This window comes from Oncorhynchus kisutch, linkage group LG24, assembly GCF_002021735.2.
Source record: "Oncorhynchus kisutch isolate 150728-3 linkage group LG24, Okis_V2, whole genome shotgun sequence".
Taxonomy (NCBI): domain Eukaryota; kingdom Metazoa; phylum Chordata; class Actinopteri; order Salmoniformes; family Salmonidae; genus Oncorhynchus; species Oncorhynchus kisutch.
This window is the reverse complement of record NC_034197.2, coordinates 27,028,066-27,043,183: the sequence shown is the minus strand read 5'-3', so window position 1 is coordinate 27,043,183 and position 15,118 is coordinate 27,028,066. Positions and strand designations below refer to the sequence as shown.

Genomic DNA, 15,118 nt, shown 5'->3' with positions numbered 1-15,118 from the left:
CCTTAACCAACACAAAAACATCCTATGGCGTTCTGCATTAGCATCGAACAGCCCCCGTGATATGCAGCTGTTCAGGGAAGCTAGAAACCATTATACACAGGCAGTTAGAAAAGCCAAGGCTAGCTTTTTCAAGCAGAAATTTGCTTCCTGCAACACTAACTCAAAAAAGTTCTGGGACACTGTAAAGTCCATGGAGAACAAGAACACCTCCTCCCAGCTGCCCACTGCACTGAAGATAGGAAACACTGTCACCACTGATAAATCCACCATAATTGAGAATTTCAATAAGCATTTTTCTACGGCTGGCCATGCTTTCCACCTGGCTACTCCTACCCCGGTCAACAGCACTGCACCCCCAACAGCAACTCGCCCAAGCCTTCCCCATTTCTCCTTCTCCCAAATCCATTCAGCTGATGTTCTGAAAGAGCTGCAAAATCTGGACCCCTACAAATCAGCCGGGCTAGACAATCTGGACCCTTTCTTTCTAAATGATCTGCCGAAATTGTTGAGACCCCTATTACTAGCCTGTTCAACCTCTCTTTCGTGTCGTCTGAGATTCCCAAAGATTGGAAAGCAGCTGCGGTCATCCCCCTCTTCAAAGGGGGGGACACTCTTGACCCAAACTGCTACAGACCTATATCTATCCTACCATGCCTTTCTAAGGTCTTCGAAAGCCAAGTCAACAAACAGATTACCGACCATTTCGAATCTCACCATACCTTCTCTGCTATGCAATCTGGTTTCAGAGCTGGTCATGGGTGCACCTCAGCCACGCTCAAGGTCCTAAACGATATCTTAACCGCCATCGATAAGAAACATTACTGTGCAGCCGTATTCATTGATCTGGCCAAGGCTTTCGACTCTGTCAATCACCACATCCTCATCGGCAGACTCAACAGCCTTGGTTTCTCAAATGATTGCCTCGTCTGGTTCACCAACTACTTCTCTGATAGAGTTCAGTGTGTCAAATCGGAGGGTCTGCTGTCCGGACCTCTGGCAGTCTCTATGGGGGTGCCACAGGGTTCAATTCTTGGACCGACTCTTCTCTGTATACATCAATGATGCTCTTGCTGCTGGTGAGTCTCTGATCCACCTCTACGCAGACGACACCATTCTGTATACTTCCGGCCCTTCTTTGGACACTGTGTTAACAACCCTCCAGACAAGCTTCAATGCCATACAACTCTCCTTCCGTGGCCTCCAATTGCTCTTAAATACAAGTAAAACTAAATGCATGCTCTTCAACCGATCGCTACCTGCACCTAACCGCCTGTCCAACATCACTACTCTGGATGGCTCTGACTTAGAATACGTGGACGACTACAAATACTTAGGTGTCTGGTTAGACTGTAAACTCTCCTTCCAGACCCATATCAAACATCTCCAATCGAAAGTTAAATCTAGAATTGGCTTCCTATTTCGCAACAAAGCATCCTTCACTCATGCTGCCAAACATACCCTTGTAAAACTGACCATCCTACCAATCCTCGACTTTGGCGATGTCATTTACAAAATAGCCTCCAATACCCTACTCAACAAATTGGATGCAGTCTATCACAGTGCAATTCGTTTTGTCACCAAAGCCCCATATACTACCCACCATTGCGACCTGTACGCTCTCGTTGGCTGGCCCTCGCTTCATACTCGTCGCCAAACCCACTGGCTCCATGTCATCTACAAGACCCTGCTAGGTAAAGTCCCCCCTTATCTCAGCTCGCTGGTCACCATAGCATCTCCCACCTGTAGCACACGCTCCAGCAGGTATATCTCTCTAGTCACCCCCAAAACCAACTCTTTCTTTGGCCGCCTCTCCTTCCAGTTCTCTGCTGCCAATGACTGGAATGAACTACAAAAATCTCTGAAACTGGAAACACTTATCTCCCTCACTAGCTTTAAGCACCAACTGTCAGAGCAGCTCAGAGATTACTGCACCTGTACACAGCCCACCTATAATTTAGCCCAAACAACTACCTCTTTCCCGACTGTATTTAATTAATTTATTTATTTTGCTCCTTTGCACCCCATTATTTTTATTTCTACTTCTTCCATTGCAAAACTACCATTCCAGTGTTTTACTTGCTATATTGTATTTACTTTGCCACCATAGCCTTTTTTTGCCTTTACCTCCCTTCTCACCTCATTTGCTCACATTGTATATAGACTTGTTTATACTGTATTATTGACTGTATGTTTGTTTTACTCCATGTGTAACTCTCTGTCGTTGTATGTGTCGAACTGCTTTGCTTTATCTTGGCCAGGTCGCAATTGTAAATGAGAACCTGTTCTCAACTTGCCTACCTGGTTAAATAAAGGTGTTCTCAACTTGCCTACCTGGTTAAATAAAGGTGTTCTCAACTTGCCTACCTGGTTAAATAAAGGTGAAATAAAAAATACATAAAAAAGAGAACATGTGATTTCTGCGGTGCATGTAATTGAAACAAATACAAATATTTGTCCAAAATATATTATTTCAATCACAGTGCTCCCAACCAAATCCACATTTGCCTCTGTGACAGACAACCTCTTACAGTTTAAAACCAGCCTACATATATTTTCAGAAACTTTGTTGAAGTTATACCCCCAATTCCCCTCCGAAAACATGATCAAAAACACAGGAAACTCATTGCTAAAAAGGTTTTAGTGTTTTTTTCTCCTGCCATTTGAGACCTCACCCTTTTTTTGTCCTTGGATCTTGTTCATGGCAGCTTGGTTGCAAACACTGCGAAGCAGAATGGGACTGAGGAGATCACAGGCCAATCTCTCCAAGGCAAAGAACCAGCCCCACATCACAGGCCCTATGAGTTTTTTCATGAGGTCAGTCTGGTACTCAGCTCTATTGTTGTCTAGACGTAGGGGCAGTCCCGCTGAGGAATTGCTTACAGATACACTGCATGACTTTTAGATATTGTTTTCCTGTTGCTAAGATGTTACATCACACTGTACCAGACCTCTGCACCAACACTGCCCACACACACCCCTCGGAATTACATCTTCACAAAGATGCTAAGTCAAACAAGTAAAAGACGTTTCACCATCTTCTAAGGTGTCACCATACCTCGATCAAATCTTGTCATGCTGTCTAGAGACCATTCAAACCCATTCCAACCCCAATATGTTTTCCCTTTTCAGTCAGACTATACAAATATTTAGAAGCAATAAAGTCTGGTCATGATCAAAGTTATGTGCCCAAGGATACAGTACCACAACTGTGTTGTAAATTGTTTACAGTAAACACTGTATAGCATGAAAACATAGTTAAAACTAAAAATGTTATATCTTAGTCAGTCCTTGTATCCATACCTCTATGAGTTTGAGAGTGGTTAGATTTCTCCAGCCCTATGCCTCAGCTGTTCACCAAATCAATGGCGGGGTTACACTTTGATTAAGTCCGAACTGCAGATGGCCCCTTTAAGCATGTATTGGACTGGAGGATTGCAATCTCACCAACCATTTTGACTGGAACTCAACGATGCCAGCAGTCAGCGATGTGATCTCATTGTTAATGTTCTCTGACTAATACAATATGTCATCTCTGGCACGGCACGGCATTATGTAAAACACATCAAGTCAACTGTTGCTGTTAATCACGCGGTGCATCTGTCAGTGTCCAAGAAACCAGCACACAATCTGGGCTGAACGTTGTGGTAACAGGATGAAAGAGAAAGAGGATACACTGTGGAATTAGAGGAGACATAGAGAGATGAATTCAGACTGTATGATAAAAATCTGGTATCAGTCCATGAGCATTAACTCATGAAGTCATAAGCTGCAATGCCAACAAATGAGTTCACATACAATGAACACATGTAGTATTGTGACCTTGTGATTAAGGTTAAAGACAAGAACAGTGGTCTCATCTTGGTGTATTGAGGTAACATCTGGCTCATTGTTCATTCCCTGAGTCAAGACAGTGTCTAACATGATGTCATTTTACTAAACCAGTTCTGTTTTCATACTCAAGGGTTAATTGATGTGATACGATACAGTCCCCTCATTTGAATTGTGCCATCATCTCTTCCAGTGTCTTGTCATGTGACTGATATTCCTTGGAGAGAGCACGTGCTGTGCATGTATGATGGACCTTTCTTGTAAAATAACTCTGACTTGAATATAGCTCTCACTGCTTGACTGCAAATTCTTGTCTCCCTCTTTGGCACAGGTGGCAATTAGACACTGTGATCATGTGTCTGTTTTGGACCGTACCGCATTGCATTATCCACCACTGCTTATCGTTAGTATTGTTTCTATTATTTCTCTTTCTTTCTCTCTGAATTGTTGGGAAGGGTCAATAAGTAAGCAATTCACTGTTAGTCTACACCTGTTGTTTACGAAGCATGTGACAAATACATGTTTTATTCCTAGAATTGCTAATCTCTTGCCTCTCCTCCGATGTATAGCCCTTGGCCAGATTTGCATAAAAAATTAGATCCCTTAATTGCAACCCTCTAGTAAAATATAAATAAGTAAACAAACACATAATTACTGCTGCCATACAGATGAATGTTCCCCATGATTAGTGAGTCTGTTTTTCTCCTGAGAATTAGTATTTTCTCCTTTAGGGGCTGTGGAAATTAACTATCTATTAGATATATAGAATATAATTGAATAGAATAGAATAGAATTGAATGGAATAGAAGAACAACAATGTTTCAAAGCACCCAACTTCAGACAAAATAGTTTATAATATAATGGTGTATCTCTAGATAGTATATCGACATAAAAATGTTACTCCCAGAGAGTGCTGAATGACCCATTCCTGCACATTTGGAGGCTCTGAAGAACACAATTAAAATAACTGTCAGTGACATCTAGGGGTGGTAAGGGTTGCACTGCATGTAGTTGAATACATCACCTGGTAAATACATGGCAAGGTTAGTGATAATAGTCTACACAACAGTGGAGGCTGCTGAGGGGAGGACGGCTCATAATAATGGCTGGAATGGAGTTAATGGAATGGCATCAACCACATGGAAACACATCCTTCTTGTGCTCCTGAGTGATGCAGTGTTCTAAGGCACTGCATCTTGGTGCTAGAGCCATCACTACAGACCCTGGTTCTGTTCCCTGGGCGCCAATGTGGATGTTGATTATGGCAGCCCCCGGCACCTCTCTGATTCAGAGGGCCATGTGGAAGAACATTTCAGTTGTACAACTGACTAGGTATCCCCCTTTTGTCTGGGTAAGGATTTGGTCAGGGTAGGCTGTCATTGTAAATAAGAATTTGTTCTTGACTGACTTGCCTAGTTAAATAAAGGATAAATAAAAAAATTAACTGACTCCATTCAAGCCATTATTATGAGCCGTCCTCCACTCAGCAGCCTCCACTGATGTGTAAGCAACTATCCCTAACCTTGCCATGTATCTCACCAGGTGGTGTCCAACTGCATGCAGTGCACATGTTTTCACCCCTAGATGTCACTGACAGCTATTTTAATTGTGTTTAATTCCATTATTATACCCCTCAGCAGCATCCAATGGTACACAAGGTACTTTGACTTGAAACATTTGCTTCACCTTTGCCTAGTAATGAAAGGAAAATAATGACTTTTTGCAATACCTTTATCCTATAATAATGACCATGCAGAGCCAAAAGTTGATTCAGATAGTTCAGTGACTGTACAAAAGGACATTTTTGTACTGTGTTTATCAGATCGCCTTGTCATGTTGCATTATTAAGAGTGTGGACACATTCTCTTAGTAGAGGATCTAAGAAGATCAAATTTGACTTCCCTATGGGGCCATCAATGGGAATTATCTTTCTTGGCCGTGATTCAGTTAAATCAAATCAAATGTTATTTGTCACATGCTCCGAATACAACAGGTGTAGACCTTACAGTGCAATGCTTTCTTACAAGGCCTTAACCAAAAACGCAGTTTTAAGAATGAAAAAATAAAAATAGATCAGTTTAAAAAATAATTTAGGTAAAATGTACACTACCGTTCCAAAGTTTGGGGTCACTTAGAAATGTCAATGTTTTTGAAAGAAAAGCAAATTTTTTGTCCATTAAAATAACATCAAATTGATCAGTAATACAGTGTAGATATTGTTATTGTTGTAAATGACTATTGTACCTGGAAACAGCAGATTTTTTATGGAATATCAAATCAAATCGTATTAGTCACATGCGCCGGATACAACAGGCAGTGAAATGCTGAATACAACAGGTGTAGTAGACCTTACAGTGAAATGCTTATTTTCCAGCCCCTAACCGACAGCGCAGTTTTAAAAAATACGGATAAGAATAAGAGACAAAAGTAACAAGTAATTAAAAGGAGCACTAAAAAAATAACAATACATACAGGGGGGTGCCGAGTCAATGTGCTGGGGCACCAGTTAGTTTAGGTAGTATGTACATGTAGGTAGAGTTAATTAAAGTGACTATGCATAGATGACAACAGAGAGTGGCAGTGGTGTGGAGAGGGGAGCGGGGTGGGGGGGAGCAATGTGAATAGTCTGGGTAGCCATTTGACTAGATGTTCAGGAGTCTCATGGCTTGGGTGTAGAAGCTGTTTAGAGCCTCTTGGACCTAGACTTGGCCCTCCGGTACCGCTTGCCGTGTGGTAGCAGAGAGAACAGTCTTCTTCCACTAGGGTGGCTGGAGTCTTTGACAGTTTGCAGGGCCTTCCTCTGACACCGCCTGGTCTAGAGGTCCTGGATGGCAGGAATCTTGGCCCCAGTGATGTACTGGGCCATTCGCACTACCCTCTGTAGTGCCTTGCAGTCGGAGGCCGAGCAGTTGCCATACCAGGCAGTGATGTAGCCAGTCAGGATTCTCTCGATGGTGCATCTGTAGAACCTTTTGAGGATCTGAGGACCCATGCCAAATCTTTTCATTCTCCTGAGGGGGAATAGGTTTTGTCGTGCTCTCTTCACGACTGTCATGGTGTGCTTGGACCATGTTAGTTTGTTGGTGATGTGGACACCAAGGAACTTGAAGCTCTCACCCTGCTCTACTGCAGCCCTGTCGATGAGAATGGGGGTGTGCTCGGTCCTCTTTTTCCTGTAGTCCACAATCATCTCCTTTGTCTTGACCACGTTGATAGAGAGGTTGTTGTCCTGGCACCACAAGGCCAGGTATCTGACCTCCTCCCTATAGGCTGTCCCTATAGGCTGTCTCGTTGTTATCGGTGATCAGGACTACCACTGTTGTGTCATCAGCTAATTTAATGATGGTTTGGAGTCGTGCCTGGCCGTGCAGTCATGAGTGAAGAGGTAATACAGGAGGGGGCTGAGCACGCACCCCTAAGGGGCCCCCGTGTTGAGGATCAGCGTGGCGGATGTGTTGTTACCTACCCTTACCACCTGGGGGGCGGCCCGTCAGGAAGTCCAAGATCCAGTTGCAGAGGGAGGTGTTGAGTCCCCGGGTCCTTAGCTTATTGATTAGCTTTGAGGGCACTGTGGTGTTGAACGCTGTAGTCAATGAACAGCATTCTCACATAGGTGTTCCTTTTGTCCAGGTGTGAAAGGGCAGTGTGGAGTGCAATAGAGACTGCATCATCGGTGGATCTGTTGGGGCGGTATGCAAATTGGAGTGGGTCTAGGGTTTCTTAGATGATGGTATTGATGTGAGCCATGACCAGCCTTTCAAAGCACTTAATGGTTACAGATGTGAGTGCTAAGAGTCAATACCGTAGGGGCAGTCAAAAGCATGCTTCCAGACCGGAACCCTGTCCCGGAATTGATGGACGGTCAGCTGACTGACTAGGGAGATGGAGTTAAGTCGGCATGCCACAGGGCCGCTAGCAAATATGGAAGAAGAGGAATATTGGGACAGTAACAAGGAAAGATGGATTTTGGAGGAGGAATGGAAGAGGAAGAAGAGAATTGAAGAAGAGACGTAATCTTAATTTGATGAAGATGGCGATTAAAAGTGGAGATGGTGTGTCGAAGAAGACTGGGATCAAGTACAAACAGAGTGAGATGTCCACCAGACCGAGCTCTGGAGGTGAAATGGAAGTGAATGAGGGAGATTTAAGTGAGGTGGAAGGTGTAGCGAGGAGCTCAAAGCACGAGCCTTGCATCAATGGACATGGAAGGTAACCCTAAGGTAACCTGAAGTGGACTTGTGATGTTTGTTTCCATGCCACGCAACTCGGTCAAGATCTGTTTCTTACCTTGCTCTTAGGAATAAGGCACCATTGAAAGGAGTGATTTCTCAGGTTGCGTTAAGTGTGAAGGTCGAGCAATTGAAACGAAAGATTCCTGGTGTTTGTGACTCCCATCGTTTGGTGTGACACAGGCCAGGTGGGGAGTGTGGTGAAACAGAGGTGTCACAGTCTGTCCTTTTAAGTGCTGTATCAGTCTTTACCCAACAAAGTCATGTTAGGATACATCAGTTATCCTGTTAGAGCTTTTGTGCCGAATCTACTGCTGTGTTTTTGGTGCCAAGTTTATGGTCATGTCACGGAAGTGTGTTTGGAGGGAGATTCCAAGATGTAGAAAGTGTGCAGTAGGGCATGGGACAGAGGATTGTGTAGTTTCGGTGGGAAAAGTTGTGTGTGTCAACTGTAGGGGTGCCCATGTTGCTGGAGACTGGAAGTGTCCGGTGCGAGAGAGGCAGGCTGATGTGGCAAACCAACAGGTAACTGCAGAGCTGCGTTCATTGATAATGATTAACATATGAATGCAGTGTGGCGGCCAAGGCAAAGTTATCCTTTTCTATCGTTTCTCCTTACCTCCTGACTTAATAGTGCTAATTTAACCTTTATACCTTGATGTTAAGTGATTGTTTCTTCTGTTTGTTCCTAGACAAACCATCATTCATCAGCGGTGACATTTCTCATCATTTCAAGCCTACAAAAGACCAACAAACCTGTTTCAATAAAAGGTCAAAAGACTACACTCTCCTTGTATTCTTGCAGACATAGAGTGCCTTGCGAAAGTATTCGGCCCCCTTGAACTTTGCGACCTTTTGCCACATTTCAGGCTTCAAACATAAAGATATAAAACTGTATTTTTTTGTGAAGAATCAACAACAAGTGGGACACAATCATGAAGTGGAACGACATTTATTGGATATTTCAAACTTTTTTAACAAAACAAAAACTGAAAAATTGGGCGTGCAAAATTATTCAGCCCCTTTACTTTCAGTGCAGCAAACTCTCTCCAGAAGTTCAGTGAGGATCTCTGAATGATCCAATGTTGACCTAAATGACTAATGATGATAAATACAATCCACCTGTGTGTAATCAAGTCTCCGTATAAATGCACCTGCGCTGTGATAGTCTCAGAGGTCCGTTAAAAGCGCAGAGAGCATCATGAAGAACAAGGAACACACCAGGCAGGTCCGAGATACTGTTGTGAAGAAGTTTAAAGCCGTATTTGGATACAAATAAACAAATAAACATCCCAAGGAGCACTGTGCAAGCGATAATATTGAAATGGAAGGAGTATCAGACCTCTGCAAATCTACCAAGACCTGGCCGTCCCTCTAAACTTTCAGCTCATACAAGGAGAAGACTGATCAGAGATGCAGCCAAGAGGCCCATGATCACTCTGGATGAACTGCAGAGATCTACAGCTGAGGTGGGAGATTCTGTCCATAGGACAACAATCAGTCGTATATTGCACAAATCTGGCCTTTATGGAAGAGTGGCAAGAAGAAAGCCATTTCTTAAAGATATCCATAAAAAGTGTCGTTTAAAGTTTGCCACAAGCCACCTGGGAGACACACCAAACATGTGGAAGAAGGTGCTCTGGTCAGATGAAACCAAAATTGAACTTTTTGGCAACAATGCAAAACGTTATGTTTGGCGTAAAAGCAGCACAGCTCATCACCCTGAACACACCATCCCCACTGTCAAACATGGTGGTGGCAGCATCATGGTTTGGGCCTGCTTTTCTTCAGCAGGGACAGGGAAGATGGTTAAAATTGATGGGAAGATGGATGGAGCCAAATACAGGACCATTCTGGAAGAAAACCTGATGGAGTCTGCAAAAGATCTGAGACTGGGACGGAGATTTGTCTTCCAACAAGACAATGATCCAAAACATAAAGCAAAATCTACAATGGAATGGTTCAAAAATAAACATATCCAGGTGTTAGAATAGCCAAGTCAAAGTCCAGACCTGAATCCAATCGAGAATCTGTGGAAAGAACTGAAAACTGCTGTTCACAAATGCTCTCCATCCAACCTCACTGAGCTCGAGCTGTTTTGCAAGGAGGAATGGGAAAAAAATTCAGTCTCTCGATGTGCAAAACTGATAGAGACATACCCCAAGCGACTTACAGCTGTAATCGCAGCAAAAGGTGGCGCTACAAAGTATTAACTTAAGGGGGCTGAATAATTTTGCACGCCCAATTTTTCAGTTTTTGTTTTGTTAAAAAAGTTTGAAATATCCAATAAATGTCGTTCCACTTCATGATTGTGTCCCACTTGTTGTTGATTCTTCACAAAAAAATACAGTTTTATATCTTTATGTTTGAAGCCTGAAATGTGGCAAAAGGTCGCAAAGTTCAAGGGGGCCGAATACTTTCGCAGGGCACTGTACCTATTGTGTTACCTCCCACCCATCCTACCCGGACTTTAAGCTATTTTACAAATGTTTAGTGTGCCCGAACAGCCGAAAAAACGCTTACCGAAGTCCAAAACGAACAAAATGTCATTGTAATATATGCACAAACTGTTCTGTTCTGAAATGTTTTGGCTGGGAAGCATGGCGGAGGTCACATGATCTTCCTGAAGTATTTGCTCCAGTGGTGGCTGGTGGCACCTTAATTGGGGAGTATGGGCTCATACTAATGGCTGGAACGGTCTCCAGTCCATTCACTTCCCTCTCCCGTCCTGCCTCTCCGTCATCAACTCAAGCTTCATCCATAAGCTCCAAATGGATCAAAACTCTGCAGTCTGACTCCTCACCCACACTAAGTCCTGGTAGCACATCACCCCTGTCCTCTGTGAACTCCACTGGCTACCTGTCTTCCAACACATTGATTACAAGATCCTCCTTCTGACCTACAAAGCTGGCCCCTACCTGTCAGACCTTCTTCTCCCCTACCAATCCACATGCCCACTCTGTTCCACCCCAGCAGGCCACCTTAAATCAGGTTTGTATTCTGAACCCAATCTGCCCCTTATCCTAAACCGGGTTCGCATCCAAACCCTCCCCATACACCTTCCTTGAGCCCACCCCTCTCTTTATTCAGTCTGTTTTGGGTCCTTGAAAAGTGCTATTTTAGTCCTTGTTTTTTAAATCTTTATTTAACTAGGCAAGTCAGTTAAGAACAAATTCTTATTTTAAATGGCAGCCTAGGAACAGTGGGTTAACTGCCTGTTCAGGGGCAGAACAACAGATTTGTACTTCATCAGCTCGGGGATTTGAACTTGCAACGTTTCAGTTACTAGTCCAACGCTCTAACCAGTAGGCTACCCTGCCACCCCAATTAAGGTGCCACCAGCCACCACTGGAGCAAATACTTCAGGAAGATCAAACACAGACCTCTTAAAGGCCTCCGCATGCTTCCCAGCCGAAACAGTTCGTCTTATGTATTATTATTATTGTGAGCCGTCCTCTCTTGCTCCCAGCTAATTTACTTAACTCGTCTAGTCGTAAGTGGTTGGGGCCAGCTATATTATGTTCCCATTTCAGTGTCAACTAACGCCATGGTTTAGATTGGCACTAATTAATATAAATGGGTAATCCATAGGACATGCATGTACTTAACTCTGCTGGTGGTGACTGGTGAGAAATAGAGACAGAGAGGCTGGTAGTTAGAGGAAGAATTGGGTTACTGAAAGTCGTTTAGACCTGCGGACCTCATGAACAACATATACAATGAATGATTCACTACTCACTAACTAATGCTGTACGTTGATCCTCAGAAGTCTGGGGTCAAAGAGAAACAGACATGAGTACAATCTGTGTTTTGAAACCACACTATAATTGCTTGTATCAGTAGAACTCTATGTATCAGACTACCAGTAGTTGAATATCTTGAGATTGGCTACACTAGGGATATGGTAACCCATCCCAGTCACACCTGTACATAATAGCCCTGCTGTTATAACAAACATTCATAATTCACCTGATGATCAAACTGATTGAGCTCTCCCTCAATAGGTGGCTCAGCTGTATAGTCAAATCCAATTTTATTTGACACTTGCTTCCTGGATAACAGGTGTAGACTAACAGGAAAATGCTTACTTACAGGTCAATTTCCAACAATGCTGAGTTAAAGATAAGGTCAATAATAAAACATGTACTAAAACAATTGTGACACGAGGAATAAATATACAGTGAATAACGAATTAAAAGAACGAGTGAAAATAACATGGCTATATATAGGGAGTAGGAAATTACAAAATATATGAAGTATGTGTCAGTTGTGGTGGTAATGATACATACTGTAGGTCGCTGCATGTTGCTGGTGGGCTAAAAGCTGAGCACTACTGCATCTTTAACAAAGCGTCATCCTCGCATCACATCCACTACTTTACTTTGTAAATGACGTCAACTGACACCCAGCCAGCATGCACGCTGCAGCTCTAATTATTTGTAATGGCGGGTATTTCTACATAATTTTTGTTGAAATTACTTTTTATCCTAAACTTAGATAGTAGGGGAAGGTCTGCTGTATACTCTATCCATGAGATTTGAAGGGTATTTGAATTGAAGGCGGACACTTTTAGGAACCGGCGAAAGTATCAAAGTTATGAGGCTGCCGCTCTCCGTTATTGTCAGAAATTGAATCTAAGGTAACTATCAATGGTTCGAATGTTTGATGAAGGAAATGGTTACAGTAGTCATGTTAGTTCATTGTAACGATTAGGTTACCCGGTGTTGATCACTGTGTCGGAAACGTTAGGATAATTGAGGATGGAAGAAATATTCAATTATTGCACTGTAGGCTAGTTGGCTATAACCTCTAACATATTTTATTTGGTATTTTTTTAAATATTGATAATAGCAGTACCTGCAATCTATCTGGCTGTCGGAAATCGCGATTTCTGCGCTAAGTACGCTATCAGTTTTTTTGTTAATATCAAGTTCAATTCACACCACAAGTGCCTCGTCAAAGTTGAATATCCCCAAAGTGTTATTACCACTTGCCCGAAGCACCAGAATAAACTTCACATTGGAAGCAACTGAAGGCTGTTACAGATGGTAAGTGAATATCTTTAAAAAAAGAAAAGATTATCGCCAGGAAACAGACAACTGTATTGCTTGGTCCACGCAGGTATCGTCTTTCATATCTTACTCATAGGTCGTGTGGGACGCGTTGCAACATGAACTGTTACACTGTGGCGTATAGTCAAGTAAATCTGAAATCAGAAAGATTTAGTTTCATGGAAAGTGAAGTTCTCTATTAACGCTATAACCTGTCCGGTATCCGCTAGAGCAGGGGTTCCCAAACCTTTTCACTCAGGCCCCCCTTCCTACATTGGAGAACACCACTTCTATTTTTATGAGCACAAGCACTGTACCACTCTTGTTTGCTGAGAGAATTTTGCAGGTTTAAAGCTTATTTCCTGCAATTCTACACATTTTGCTATGTGGTGCAGAGAACATTTTGCGGGTTAAAGCTAATGTTCTTTAAATTCTATTCTTTTTTTCCATATCTAATGTTTATTTGTGTAATATTTGAGTGACTTAAATCTGACGGTACAAGAGCTGATGGTACAAGTTTATAAATAATCAATCAACTTTATGCCTTTCATTTTAGAATCTGTGCCTAATCAATCATATACATTTCCTGTCAAAACAGATTTTTATTCTTTCCTGTCATTAGATAACAGCTTCCAACATGTCCTTGGGCAAAATCTGATTTATTAGACCGATTTACGCTCACCAGGTTTTGCTGAAGAGGACAGAAATTTTGTCCCCAGAGTGTCTGAATACAGTACCTTTCGTACCTCCAGGTCTTCCACCAGACCAGAGGTGGCCAGCATCGAGGCTGTAGAGGCTGACCTCAGTAGACAGTGTTCCCAGAGAGCTGTTCTCCAGGCCTGCTCCACACATTCCTCCAGACTCACCAGCATCATACTGTCTGAGGATGTCGGTGAGTAGAGCAGGGGTTTCTAACCAGGTGTAGTAGGACCCCTGGGGGTACTTGGCCTATCCACAGGGGATACTTGAAGACTCATGAAACCACAGACTTACTGGTAAAATTCACATGAGGGGGTACATCAGGGGTACTCTGTGCAGAGCAACAAAAAAAAGTTGGGAACCACTGGAGTAGAGTACCTGCTTGGATGAAGAGAGAACATCTGCTTACTTGGTGTCAATGCAAATGTCAGTTTATTTGTGGCCTTTTTGAAGCAGCATGATATGAGGCTAACATGAAAGGGTAAAGTGCCACTACTTGCTCATCAACTAGTTCATGATGGTTGAGATAAGAGCTGTATAGATTCTCTAAACTCTTAATGATAAGGACTTGTTATGCTTCGGTCAATGGAAGTTGAGGTGATTTAGCCTAAAGGCTTCAGCAGACAATCTACTCAGTGTAGTGCACAAGTCAGCCCTATTAACTATATGTTGAAACATTTCCCTTGATTAGCTGAATCAGGATTGGTAGTGCTGGGTTAGAACAAAAAAGTACATCCCTGTGGGCCCAGTAAAATGAATGAAGAACACTGGTATACAGCATTGTGTAATAGTGTAAATCAGCGGTTTACTCCAATGCTATAGACGGGTTGGGTGTTTAGCAACAAAACAGACACATACGCAACTATGGGGCAAAACAGACAGGGTTGGCTTAGATTGTTGACAACGTGAATTATATTTAATCTCCAATGTTTACTGAGAACATTAATACATTTGCTCGTCGAACATCTCATTCCAAAATCATGGGCATTAATATGGAGTTGGTCATCCCTTTGCATTAAATTACAGCCTTCACTTTTCTGGGAAGGCTTTCCACTAGATATTGGAACATTGCTGCGGGGACTTGCTTCCATTCAGCCACGAGCATTACTGAGGTCTGGCACTGATGTTGGGCGATTAGGCCTTGCTCGCAGTCAGTGTTCCAATTCATCCAAAAGGGGTTCGATGGAGTTTAGGTCAGGGCTCTGTGAAGGCCAGTCAAGTTCTTCCACACCAATCTCGATAAACCATTTCTGTATGGACCTCGCGTTGTGCAGCATTGTCATGCTGAAACAGGAAAGAGCCTTCCCCAAA

At 42.8% G+C, this 15,118-nt stretch overlaps 1 pseudogene; it reads left to right on the top strand.

Moving 5' to 3' along the window:
* Window positions 1-7,858: 7,858 nt before the first annotated feature.
* Window positions 7,859-15,118, top strand: part of LOC109869767 (nuclear pore membrane glycoprotein 210-like) — a 49,741-nt pseudogene continuing 42,481 nt past the window's right edge.